Raw genomic sequence first — 11,676 nt, forward strand, 5'->3', positions numbered from 1 at the left:
TGAACTGAGACCCTTAACCTTTTGTACCTGCTAATCTGTACATTTCAACCACTTAGCATGGGAGTGACTCGATGTCTGCATTTGGGAAGCAAGAGCCAGCATGGGGGCCGCAGCTCACTTTAATTTGGAAACCTAAGTGAAGGGGCCCAGCAGGGCACCTGAGCAAACATCACCTGCCCTTGTCATTCACATTGCCTTTCCCACCAACTCAATTTCAGAGCAGATACCAAAGGAACCACATGAAATCATTGCCAGCATGCTCTCCTCAAAGACAGGTATAGCATAGGCTGCCCTAAAATCCAAAGTGACCCCAGAATTCTCTGTTTCAGAAATAAGTTCAAGCCCTTTTTATACTTCTCCACAAAGCTGCATTTTATAATGAGCTGTTATGAATGGAAAGCAACTGGATATGATACTGATATCTTTTTAACAGAGTGGAACTGGGGTCAGAGGTCACAAACAGTCCATAGCAACCTTTAAAATTTTCCATATTGCTCATACACTGGTCCACATATTTATCTGTGAAGGCTCTCATTCCATCCTTTCATTATACTATTAAAGTGCTACCAACCCACAATTCACAATTCCTTTTTTTTTTTTTTTTTTGGCAAGGAAGCCCTCCAGGATGTGGTCACCTTTAATAAGGCATCCATCACAGGTAAAACAATTGACAACAATAATTGTAAAAGGTTCCTTTCAGCTCCAGATTCTATGATCCCTATGACTGTATTCCAATTACCTTCATGGTTTCTAGCATCGCAGAATAACACATTCTCCTCCCTTACCTTCCTTTTCTCTTTACTCTTTCCCCACATCCTCTTACCTTGATTCTTCCCCCTTTGCTCTTACCTCATGGCTCTTCATTGGAATTTAATTCTGTTGATACTTAATGGCCTGAGAAAGGGGTTCCCTCATGTGAAAAAAGAAACTTGGCACTAATGGGACATGAATTCAAATCCCAGTTCCATCATTGTATATATGCTGTGTGTATACTTATATGCATAATACACATAAGATTCAAAACCACCATCATTATATGTAACATATTTATATGTGTGTATATTATATATATATACATATATAAAATATATTATATACATACACAAACCTACAGTATACATACTGGCTGTGCAAATCACTTAACATTGAGGGAATAACTTTTCAATTCTCCTGATGTTACTTATGAGATTTTAGAAGGACTGAACTAAGATCTTTAACCCTTATTCCTCAATTTCCTCATGCATAAAATGAGGATATTGGATTAAATGACCTCTAAAGTCCTTTCCAGCACTAGATCAATGAACCTATAATGCTAGCAGAAAGGTAATAGGTCTATTCTAAACTGGACAAATCTGGAGCTCTTGGCACATAGTAAGAGTTTAATAAATATTTGTTGACTGATTAGAATGTTTTTTTCTAGTTACTAGCACTACATTTTAATTTTTTTTTAATTTTTTTTTTTCTTTTGCGGGGCAATGGGGGTTAAGTGACTTGCCCAGGGTCACACAGCTAGTAAGTGTCAAGTGTCTGAGGCCGGATTTGAACTCCTGAATCCAGGGCTGGTGCTTTGTCCACTGCTCCACCTAGCTGCCCCCACTAGCACTACATTTTAAGAACATTGCCATGTCCAAATACATTTAGAGAGCAGAAGTAGGGCCAGTGAATGGAGTAGGCATTCTTTATTTCAGCCCCAAAGATGGAAGAACTTCCTAACAATAGGAATTCTCAAAAATGGAATGGACTTCTTCGGAAGGCAGTGTGATACTGGACTCCGGAAGTCTTTGAGTACATTCGGCATGAACACTTTCTAGAGATATAATAAAAAAACATTCGTGTTCCAAGTAAAGAGCTGGACAAGGTGGCAGACTCATGGGCCTTTCATCATTCGGGGCTGTGGTGATTTTATGGCCAAGACATGCTCCTTCCTGATGGACGGAGACAGGATGGTATAGGAGAAAGAGCACTGGGTCTGGAGTCAGAAAACCCGAATTCGAATCTCATCTCTGATATTTATTACTGGTGTGACCTTGGTCAAATCATTTCCTTGGGGGTCACTTCCTTAACTCCCTGATCTGTGAAAGGAGGAGGTTGATTCCAAAGTTCACTTGTGCAGCTCTTGGTCTAGGAGTCAACGAATGAATTAAAAAAAAAAATTCGTTAAGCACTTGCAAATACTGTGTTAAACACTCAGGGGTATGAACAGAAAAGTAAGACAGCCCCCCTGCTCTCAAGGAATCTAAAGGGGCAAACCTCATTGAAGGTTGCAGCTACAAGTCAGACCGAAAGGCCCCATGGTCTATAGGATGCAACAATAAAATAAATGGTAATGCATTTTCCTTGATGCACTTTCCCCTGATAAAATAATATCAGTTTACAATGATCAGCCATCTGATAATGCCAAGGACCTCAGTGGTGAGAACTTTCTTATCCATGTCTTCAGTAGCTGCGGCTGAAGCAATTGTAGAAGCAGGTGCCAAGAAGCCCTGTTGGCTGGACATTTGGCCTGGGAGATGCCGGCAGTCCCATGGCTCTTGGGCAGGTAAGTCTGTCAGTAGCAGTTATTCAGCAGTTGTCCTCCCTGTGATGGTGAGCGAGGTGGGCCCCTTTTCCATAGCCATTTCTCCCTTTTTAAAGATGGCTATGAGACATGAACTAGGAGCCTGGGCCTCCTACTTCTGGGGGACTCTAGGGAACCCAAGTGCATTCCAAAGGGGGCATTTGATGCCGTTAAATAATGCCAGTAAAAGTAGGTGGTGCTCTTCTGTATACAATTACAGCATGCCCGGAGGGAACTACACTGAAAGTGATTACCCTGGTAGTGAGTAATGGCTGTGTTGGTGCTTGGTTGTGGGATGGTTACTTTTATTTAATCCCTTCTCATGGGTAAATGCAAAGCCACAAGTGTACATCTATTGTACTTTAATTTTTGGCAGAAAGCGATCAAAATTTCTCTACAAAGAGGGGGGGAATGGTCTCCTCCCTCTTTGCCTCTTGAGTTCCATTCCTCACCTAAAGCAGGATCCAGCCGAACTCTCCTCCAGAAAAGGGGCGGGGGGACTTCCTCAGCAGGTCCTGTACTGTATATTGTCTCCATATGCCACAAGGGAAGCCTTTTCTTGAAGTCAAGTGATAAAGTTGCACTGTTTCCAATGGCAAGCTTCCAGGCCCACGATGCACAGACTGGCAGCTTTGTCAGAACCCTCCTCCTCCACTAGGTCATCAAGTACAGTGGGCCAGCTGGAAAGAGTTTTCTCACTGTTGGGTCCCGAGACTGTGGTTAGTCTCCAAATTCCTGCGAATGTGACTAAGAAATGTTTGCGTTTTACTCACAATAGCTAACAAATTATACTCAGCTCTTAGGCTCATGGACCAAAAGGGAGCCTGACCCCATTATCAAAAGTCTAAGCCAGATGGTGAGAAGGACCAGCTTAATGAGAGCCTCTCCATCACTTCAAACACATTTCTTGTCAATCACGCCACATCCCATTTGGGTCATCCTTTAAAAAGATGTCACCAAAAGGGCAGCTAGGTGGCGCAGTGGATAGAGCATCGGCCCTGGAGTCAGGAGTACCTGAGTTCAGATCCAGCCTCAGACACTTAACACTTACTAGCTGTGTGACCCTGGGCAAGTCACTTAACCCCAATTGCCTCACTTAAAAAAAAAATAAAGATGTAACCCAGTTTACTCTTTTCAAAGAACTCCCAGACCAAAAACAAAAATTAAAAAAAAAATCTATGCCTTACAAAATTAGATGCCTAATTATGTGAAACCCCTAAAACATTTCCTTTTTCCTAGTCTCCTCCGCTTGTGCCCCCAAACCCATGGGCTTTACAGACCGTTGAGATAGGACAGTGGTATCAAGCTTAAATCTTTTGATGAGACTATAAAAAAATCTGGTCTACACTCATGGACTTCATACAGATCAAAACCTGAAGCTCAAGAGGGAATAGGTGCAGTATATCTACACCTTTGCATTAACTGAAATACCCTCCCTCTTCACCTCCCCTTCATGGCTTCTCTGGTTTCCTTCAAATCCCAACTAAAATCCCACCTTCCACAAGAAGCCTTTCCTGATCTCTCTGAACCTCTGAGGGTCTTCCCCTCCCAGATAGATTTTTCTATGAAGACAAACCAGGCCATCTTGTGCCTCAGTTCTTAGCTAGCCTTTAATTTCCCAGTGGTCATTGCCTCAGACAAACTGAAACCTGGGATAGACTTAGCCTTGAAAAGGCTAAGGTCTCCCACTGCAAACAAGGCCATCTCCAGTCATCCTGACCTATGCCTTGCCACTGGATTCTGATGACTCTGGAGGAAAGAGTGAGGCTGATAACTTTGCACAGCCCTACCTCACTTACATCCAATTCACTTGCAAGTCAAGACATCATGCTCCACATGTCATTGATCCTCTTTAAGAATGAAAAATGAAAAACCACAATAATGCTAGTGCCTTCCCTCTGCAATTACCTCTAATCTTTCCTGAGTATGTATATATGTGTATATACATATGCATGTATATCTTTGTGTGCATGTGTATGCCTATATGTAGCATATCTTGTTTGCAGATAGCTATTTTCATGTTGTCTTCTCCATTTGATTGTGAGCTCCTTGAAGGCAGGGACTGTATCTGACCTTTCTTGGTATTTCTAGCAATCAGCATAGTTCCTGGCATGTAAAAGGCACTTAAATTCTTGTTGACTTGACTTAAAACCCTTAGCTTCCTTCAAGGCTCAGTTTAATCACTATTTTCTTCAGGAAACCTTTCATAATCTCCCCCCACCCATCCCCTAGATGGTTTCCCTACCTCAACTAATAATTTGAATTTTTCATCTATACCTTGTATAGTTTGTATTTAGCTTGCATGCATTGATATGTACATATGTTTTCCCTTGATAAAATGTAAGTTCCTTCAGATCATGGATTGTTTGATTGTTTTTTCTTTATACCCCTGTCACCTTGCAAAGTGTCCAACACTTATGAATTGTGTTGCACTTGGAATCAGGAAGACTTGGGCTTGAATCCATTATGAGGTATTGGGCCCTGACTTCTTATCTATAAAATAGGGATACTTCCCAGAATTTCTGTGAAGATCAACTGAAGTAATGTATATAAAATGCTTGGCAAACCTTGAAGCAATATATAAAGTGATCATACACACACACACACACACACATAAATATATATATATATATATATATATAAACATATATGCATATATGGCTTTTTCTACATCTCCCTTCCAGAGAGCCATCCCTCAAAGCCAAAACATTTAAAGGCAGGGGGTGGCAAGGTAAAGCAAAACTACCCTTCCACTTCAACATTATTTGCTGTTAGACACCTATAGTTCCCCCATTTCTGAAATGAAAGGAGGAAAGTGAATTCTGATATGTTTTCTTTGGAAACTTCTACATCATAATTTCTGAGCCTTAATATTCGATTTTGTTGCTTCTATTCTTTTCATTTACATTTTTGTTGTCATTATATCTACTATTTCCCTGGTTTGGCTTATTTCACTTTGTCTTAATTCATAAAAGTATTTTCCACCTTCTCTATAGTCTTCATATTCGTTATTTCTTACAGAATAATAATGTGCTATCACATTCATGTGCCACTATTTATAAGCCATTCTCCAAATGATGAAAATCTATTTTTATCAGTTCTTTGTTCAGGCAAAAACTGCTGAGATCTATGTGTATATGTACATATATATTTTTAAAACATTTCTTTCCATAGATCAATATGCCTATCAGAGGGATCTCTGGGTAGTCAAAGGATATGGATATTTTAGTCACTTTTAAGGCATACTTCTAATTTCTTTTCCAAAATGGCTGCACCAATTCACAGGAAAAAAATATTATCAGTCACGTAGCTATTATACTTTATTATTTATTTGTTTGTTTGTCTATTTATTTGTTTGTTTGTTCATTTGTTTGCTTGTTTGTTGTGGGGCAATGAGGATTAAGTGGCTTGCTCAGTGTCACACAGTTAGTAAGTATCAAGAGCATGAGGCTGGATTTGAACTCAGGTCCTCCTGAATCCATGGCCAGTGCTTTATCCACTACACCACCTAGCTGCCCCCAGCTATTATACTTTATATTAATTTTCTTATATACTTTCTATTAGCTGTTAAGCTTCTTGAAGACATGCCCCATATTTTAGACAGTACCCAGGACAGACAAAAGGAAAGTAGAAGGAGGATTGGTGCATAATTTTTTGTTCAGATGATTGTGCACTCAATGCAGCCTCTGAAGCTGAGATGCAACAAAGTATGGCTCAATTCTCTACTGCTTGTGCTAATTTTGGTCTAACAGTTTTGGCACTCCATCAGCCAGCACTCCATCAGTTACATCAAATGGAAAAGTTTTGAATACTGTGGATAAGTTCACTTCACTTACCTCAGCAGTATACTTTCCAGGCATGGACACATGGTAATAAGGTTGATGCACACATTACCAGAGCTAGCTCAATTTGGGGGAGGCTCCAAAGGAAAGTGTAGGAGAGGAAAGGCATTAAACTTGCCTACCAAACAGAAGGTCCTCAGAGCCATTGTGCTTACCTCATTGTTATAAACCTGTGAAACCTGGACGTCTACCAGCACCATGCCAGAAAACTGAATTGCTTCCATTTGAATTGTCTTGGGAAGATTCTGAAGATCTCCTGGCAAGAAGAACATTGAGGTCCTTTCTCAAGCTGAACTACCAAGCATTCAAACTCTACAGTAGAGAGTGCAACTCTGATGGGCTGGCCATGTTGTTTGAATCCCAAACATGCATTTGCCCGACAGACTATTTTATGGAGAACTCACACAAAGAAGGTGCTTACATGGTGGGCAGATGTATTACAAGGACACCCTCAAGGTATCTCTGAAGAACTTTGGAATCAAGTGCATGACGCAGGATATGCTGGCACAGGACCACCCAGCATGGTACACCTGCATCAAAGAAGAAGCTGTGCTCTATACATGAAGCTAAATTGTAGTAGCTCAAAAGAAACAGATGTGCAAATTTAGAGACATATCTACCTCAAATATTCATATGGACTATTTGTGCCTGAGAACATTCTGAGCTCGTATTGGTCTGATCAGCCAGAGTCAGACACACTGTGCCTTGACTCCAACATAGTAATGCCATTTAGGTCCTCTTTGAGAACAAAGGATAACAATCAACCAACCATCCAGGGTTATGCAACAAGGAAGACAGACATTAGATGGACTACCTGACTATCCGATTGGATCATATCAGACTATACCTAGTTAAATACGTGGCCAAAAGCTCTTTGGGATGAGCCTATGGTGTGGCTATTTGGACACAGATGGAAATATCAAGTGTGGGATCACTGATTCTAAAATTAAATAGAACTATACTTGTATTATGACATATTCAAATATGAACAGTTACAGGGATGTACACTCAGTTGCCTGATCATCAAGCATAATGGAAGCAAGCCTATGGTCCTTTCTCTCCTGTTAAACATATACCTATATTTTCTTAAGGCTCCAAGTATGGATTTCCTTTCCTCCCCAATTTAATTATTTTATTGTCATAGGTGAGACCTACCCTTTTTCTTTCTGGGCTAGTCCACTTCTCTCCTATCCAGTCCTCTCTTCTCCAATCCTGCCCTCTTTTCTCCTCTCCTCTTTTGTCTTCTCTTCTCTCCTTTCTTGTTCTATCCTCTCCTTTCCTCTCTCCTTTTGGTTCCCCTCCTTTCCTCTTCCCTCTATTCACCTCCCTTTTTCTCATTCTCTCTCCTCTCTTTTCTCCTTTCCTCTCTCTCTCCTCACTACTTAATATGGCATTCAGGTTTATCTGAATGAGAAGACTAAGCCAATCACTGAATATATGTAGCTGTACTTCATGAGCTACCTTACACAATTTTAGATTCGGTTTACTGGATAAGCAACTGAGAGACAACATGGGTAGGATTGAAACTAGAATCTGGAAGACCTGGGTTTGAATCATGCCTCAAGCGCTTACTTGTCATGTGACCTGGGGGAAGTCCCTTAACTTCTCTGACCCTTCATTACTTCATCTATAAAATTAGGTTAGATTTTTTTTTTCCTCTAAGGTACCTTTCAGCTCTAAAACTATGATTCTAAAAACTGAATCTATGTCCTACCCAATGACAGCCATTTGCTAAGAAATTAACAAATGAAACCAACATAAATCGCTACCTTATTGTCCATATGGAAAACTCCTTAGGAAGAAACCACATCAAATTGGAAAAGAGAAGTAGCTATGAGTAAATGAGGGGCAAATATGGTGGGGTGGGGTGGGGGGGAGTGGATAGAATCAGGTACCATTTCACAAAGTTCTGAGAATCTATGCTGCTTCTGCTGCTGGAATTCTTGGGCCCTGAAAGAATGTTTTGGAGCAAAAGAAAAGTGTGATGGGGGAAGGACAGAACTGCACATTCTGTGTGAATCCAAGGACCAGAAAATGATAAACAGAGTCCTTCACCAATAGGCACATTTTAGAGTTAAAGTGTGACATGATGGGTCCAAAATAGATTCCACATGACTGGAGCAGATCCAATAACTCCATCCCCAAATAGCAATCAGTATTTGGAAGCTAAGTGCAGGCATCCATTATCATCGAATGAAACATGTAAAGAAAAGGCAAACCCCACACAGCTGTTAAGTAACAAGGACAATGTATATACATGGAGTCTAGAGGCTGTGGGGACATTTGCTTAAATAATCCAATACGCTTGGTTTCAATTGGGGTTAGCTTTTACTTTGTATGTGTATTTTAATGACTACCCAGAATCTTATAACCACCCTCTTTTTTAAGGATTTACACGCCATCAATAATCTATACAGAACTTGCAACAAAAGGGGTTCTAAATAGATTGTCATTCTCATGGAAATCCAGTCATCATCAGAAATATTATGAGGCCCCAGATTATAAGGAGGAACTGGCCCAAAGCCCAGTACCCTAACATTTTAACATCAGGGCTGTTGATAGATGGGGGTCCTTCCTTTTCTGGATTTAGGACATGCCGTTCCAAAGCTGCATAGCTGCACCTGCTAGGACAGTTCACCAAGAGACTGGGTGAGATGGAGAAAGCACAAGAGGAATGGAAAAAGAGGGACAAAGAAAGGCCAGAAGAAAAAGACGGAGGGGGAAATTAGAATGGAAGGGCAAAGAGACAGGTCATCTTGAAAACAGGGAAAAAAAGCCTTTACAACTCTCTGAAAAGCATTTTACTTAAGGGAGGCTAGGTGGTGCAGTGGATAAAGCACTGGCCCTGGATTCAGGAGTTCCTGAGTTCAAATCTGGCCTCAGACACTTGACATTTACTAGCTGTGTGACCTTGGGCAAGTCACTTAACCCCCATTTGCCCCACAAAAAAGGGGGAAAAAAGTATTTTATTTAAAACAACCACTTGAAATCTCTTCATAAGCAAATATTTTCAACTTGGATTTATTATAATTCCATTTAATAACATTAAAGATTTTATGATTTGCAAATGTCCATAGTAAGTCAATGTTACTGAAGAAAGTAACAGTTTTCTATACCATTGCTAGTCGCACTACATATGGACTTTTGTGTTCTGGTTTCCTGACCGAATTTATTATAGTGCACAGAGGGTGAACCTTGGAGTCAAGAACACTTGGTTCAAATCCTGCCCCTAACACAGATTAAGTGCATGAACGTAGCCACTTATTCCTTAGTGCCCCCAGGCAAATCCTTAAGATTACAAATTACTAATGAGTATTATGATGATCTGTATCAGTGAAGGGAGTTCAGTGGATAGAGCACAGGACCTGTAGTCAAAAAGAGCCAAGTTCAAATCCAGCTTCTGACACATACTAGCTGTGGGGACCATGGGTAAGTTACTTAACCTTTGTTTGCTTCAGTTTTCCCATCCATAAAACGGGAATTACAAATAGCCCCTACCTCATAGGATTGTTGAGAGGATCAAATGAGATAATATTTGTAAAATATTTTTCTAACCTTCAAGCACCATATAAATGCTGGCCATCATCATTATCATCATCATGCCTTCAGGAAACTTACACTCTATTAACAGAAACAAGGCATATTAGGAGGGACTTCCTGATATAGAGCTATGCAAAAGCCTTATTGATTTTAGCATTCACTATACAATCTGGTTCTTCTGCAAAGATTCCTTTAAGTTCAAAAGCAGCTTAAAAGACTAAATCCATTAAGAAGAAGGATTAGATTTGTTCAGCTTGGCCCCAGAGAGCAAAAGTATCCAAAATGTGTAGATATTGCAAAGAAGCAGATTTTGACTTCACATACAGATATAATGCCTTGCCTATTACTTAGTTCCAAAGATAAATGGGCAGCTTCTGGAAGTAGTGGAATCTGCCTCCCTAGATGTCTCTATCTTTTCTTTTTAAATAAAAATTTGAAACATTATTGATTAGTATCCCCATAAGCACTATTATTAAACAGTAAGAAGGAGAAGAGAGAGACCATTGATTGCAGGTACCTCCTCTGTCTAGTATCTAGGCTGCTTAGTACAAGCACCAAGACTAGCCCAGGCATGGCCAGCATTTGCAAGGAGATGGCATTGTACATGAAGTTATTCTGTAGAAGAGAATTTCTCGAAGTCAGGTTCCTAGGGACAGACACTGCATGTGAATAATCTTAATGGAGCTGGTGAAGTCAGGTGAACAGGAAATGACATGCTGGAACTCTGAGAAGCTGATGAGGCCATCCCTGTGCATGGCAGATTCTTCTGAGATATTCTTATTTCCTGTGTTATTTGAGAGATGCTAAGTTGAGCATCCTGCCCCTCTCTAGTAAGACAGTTCATTAGCAGCTTCAGGCCCTCTTTTTTCAAGATGCCATCATCCTTAAAATCAAAAAGGAAGTCCTTGTGGGACTTAATATCAGGGCTAGTTGTGTCATTGAACATTCTGAGAAAGTCCAGCAAGTCTTCAAAGCCCAAGTTGTCTCTTTCTGGTACTATGGGAAACTCACAGCACAGACAGTCCTTGAAGGGGTAAACTTTGAGCTCTGAAAGTGGTAGATCTGCTCATAGGATTCTTGGGTTCTCAGAGATTCTTCTACCCTCTGAGAATCCTGAGAAAGAGCTCACCAGACCTCTTATGGGCCAAGATTTTCTCCTGCTTTGTCAAGGACACTAATTCCTGGTACTCTGTCAGGCAGTTGGATGGCATGGTGGATAGAGCACCAGGAGTCAGGAAAACCTTAGTTCAAATCCAACCTTAGACACTATACTAGCTGTGTGACTCTGAGCAAGTCATTTAACCCTTTTTGCCTTAGTTTCTTTATCTGCAAAATGAGCTGGAGAAGAAAATGACAAACCACTTTAGTATCTTTGCCAAAAACAAAACAAAAAAAACCCACCCAAACAACTGAATAATAATAATAATAATAATAACACTGTTAGCAGCTCCTTAGAAAACTGACTGGTTAAAGGGAAAGGGACCAAGAATGTATTAAGTGCCTATTGCGTGCCAGCCAGTGTGCTGAGGACTTTATATCATTTGATCCTCACAACATCCCTGGATGATAGGTGCTATTATCATCCACATTTTGCTCTTGAGGAAACTGAGTCAGACAGAGATTTAAATTACTTGCCCAGGGTCACCACGCTAGTAAATGTCTAAGGCTGGATTTGATCTCTGATCTTTCTGAGTCCAGGCCCAACAATGAGCATAACCTCCCTTTGCCTGTCTGCTT

The 11,676-nt window shown here is 40.5% G+C and overlaps 1 pseudogene; it reads right to left on the reverse strand.

Annotated features, from left to right (window-relative positions):
• Positions 1-10,577: 10,577 nt before the first annotated feature.
• On the reverse strand, positions 10,578-11,150 carry LOC122753247 (annotated as a pseudogene).
• Positions 11,151-11,676: the final 526 nt, after the last annotated feature.

The sequence above is a fragment of the Dromiciops gliroides genome, chromosome 1, assembly GCF_019393635.1.
Source record: "Dromiciops gliroides isolate mDroGli1 chromosome 1, mDroGli1.pri, whole genome shotgun sequence".
Taxonomy (NCBI): domain Eukaryota; kingdom Metazoa; phylum Chordata; class Mammalia; order Microbiotheria; family Microbiotheriidae; genus Dromiciops; species Dromiciops gliroides.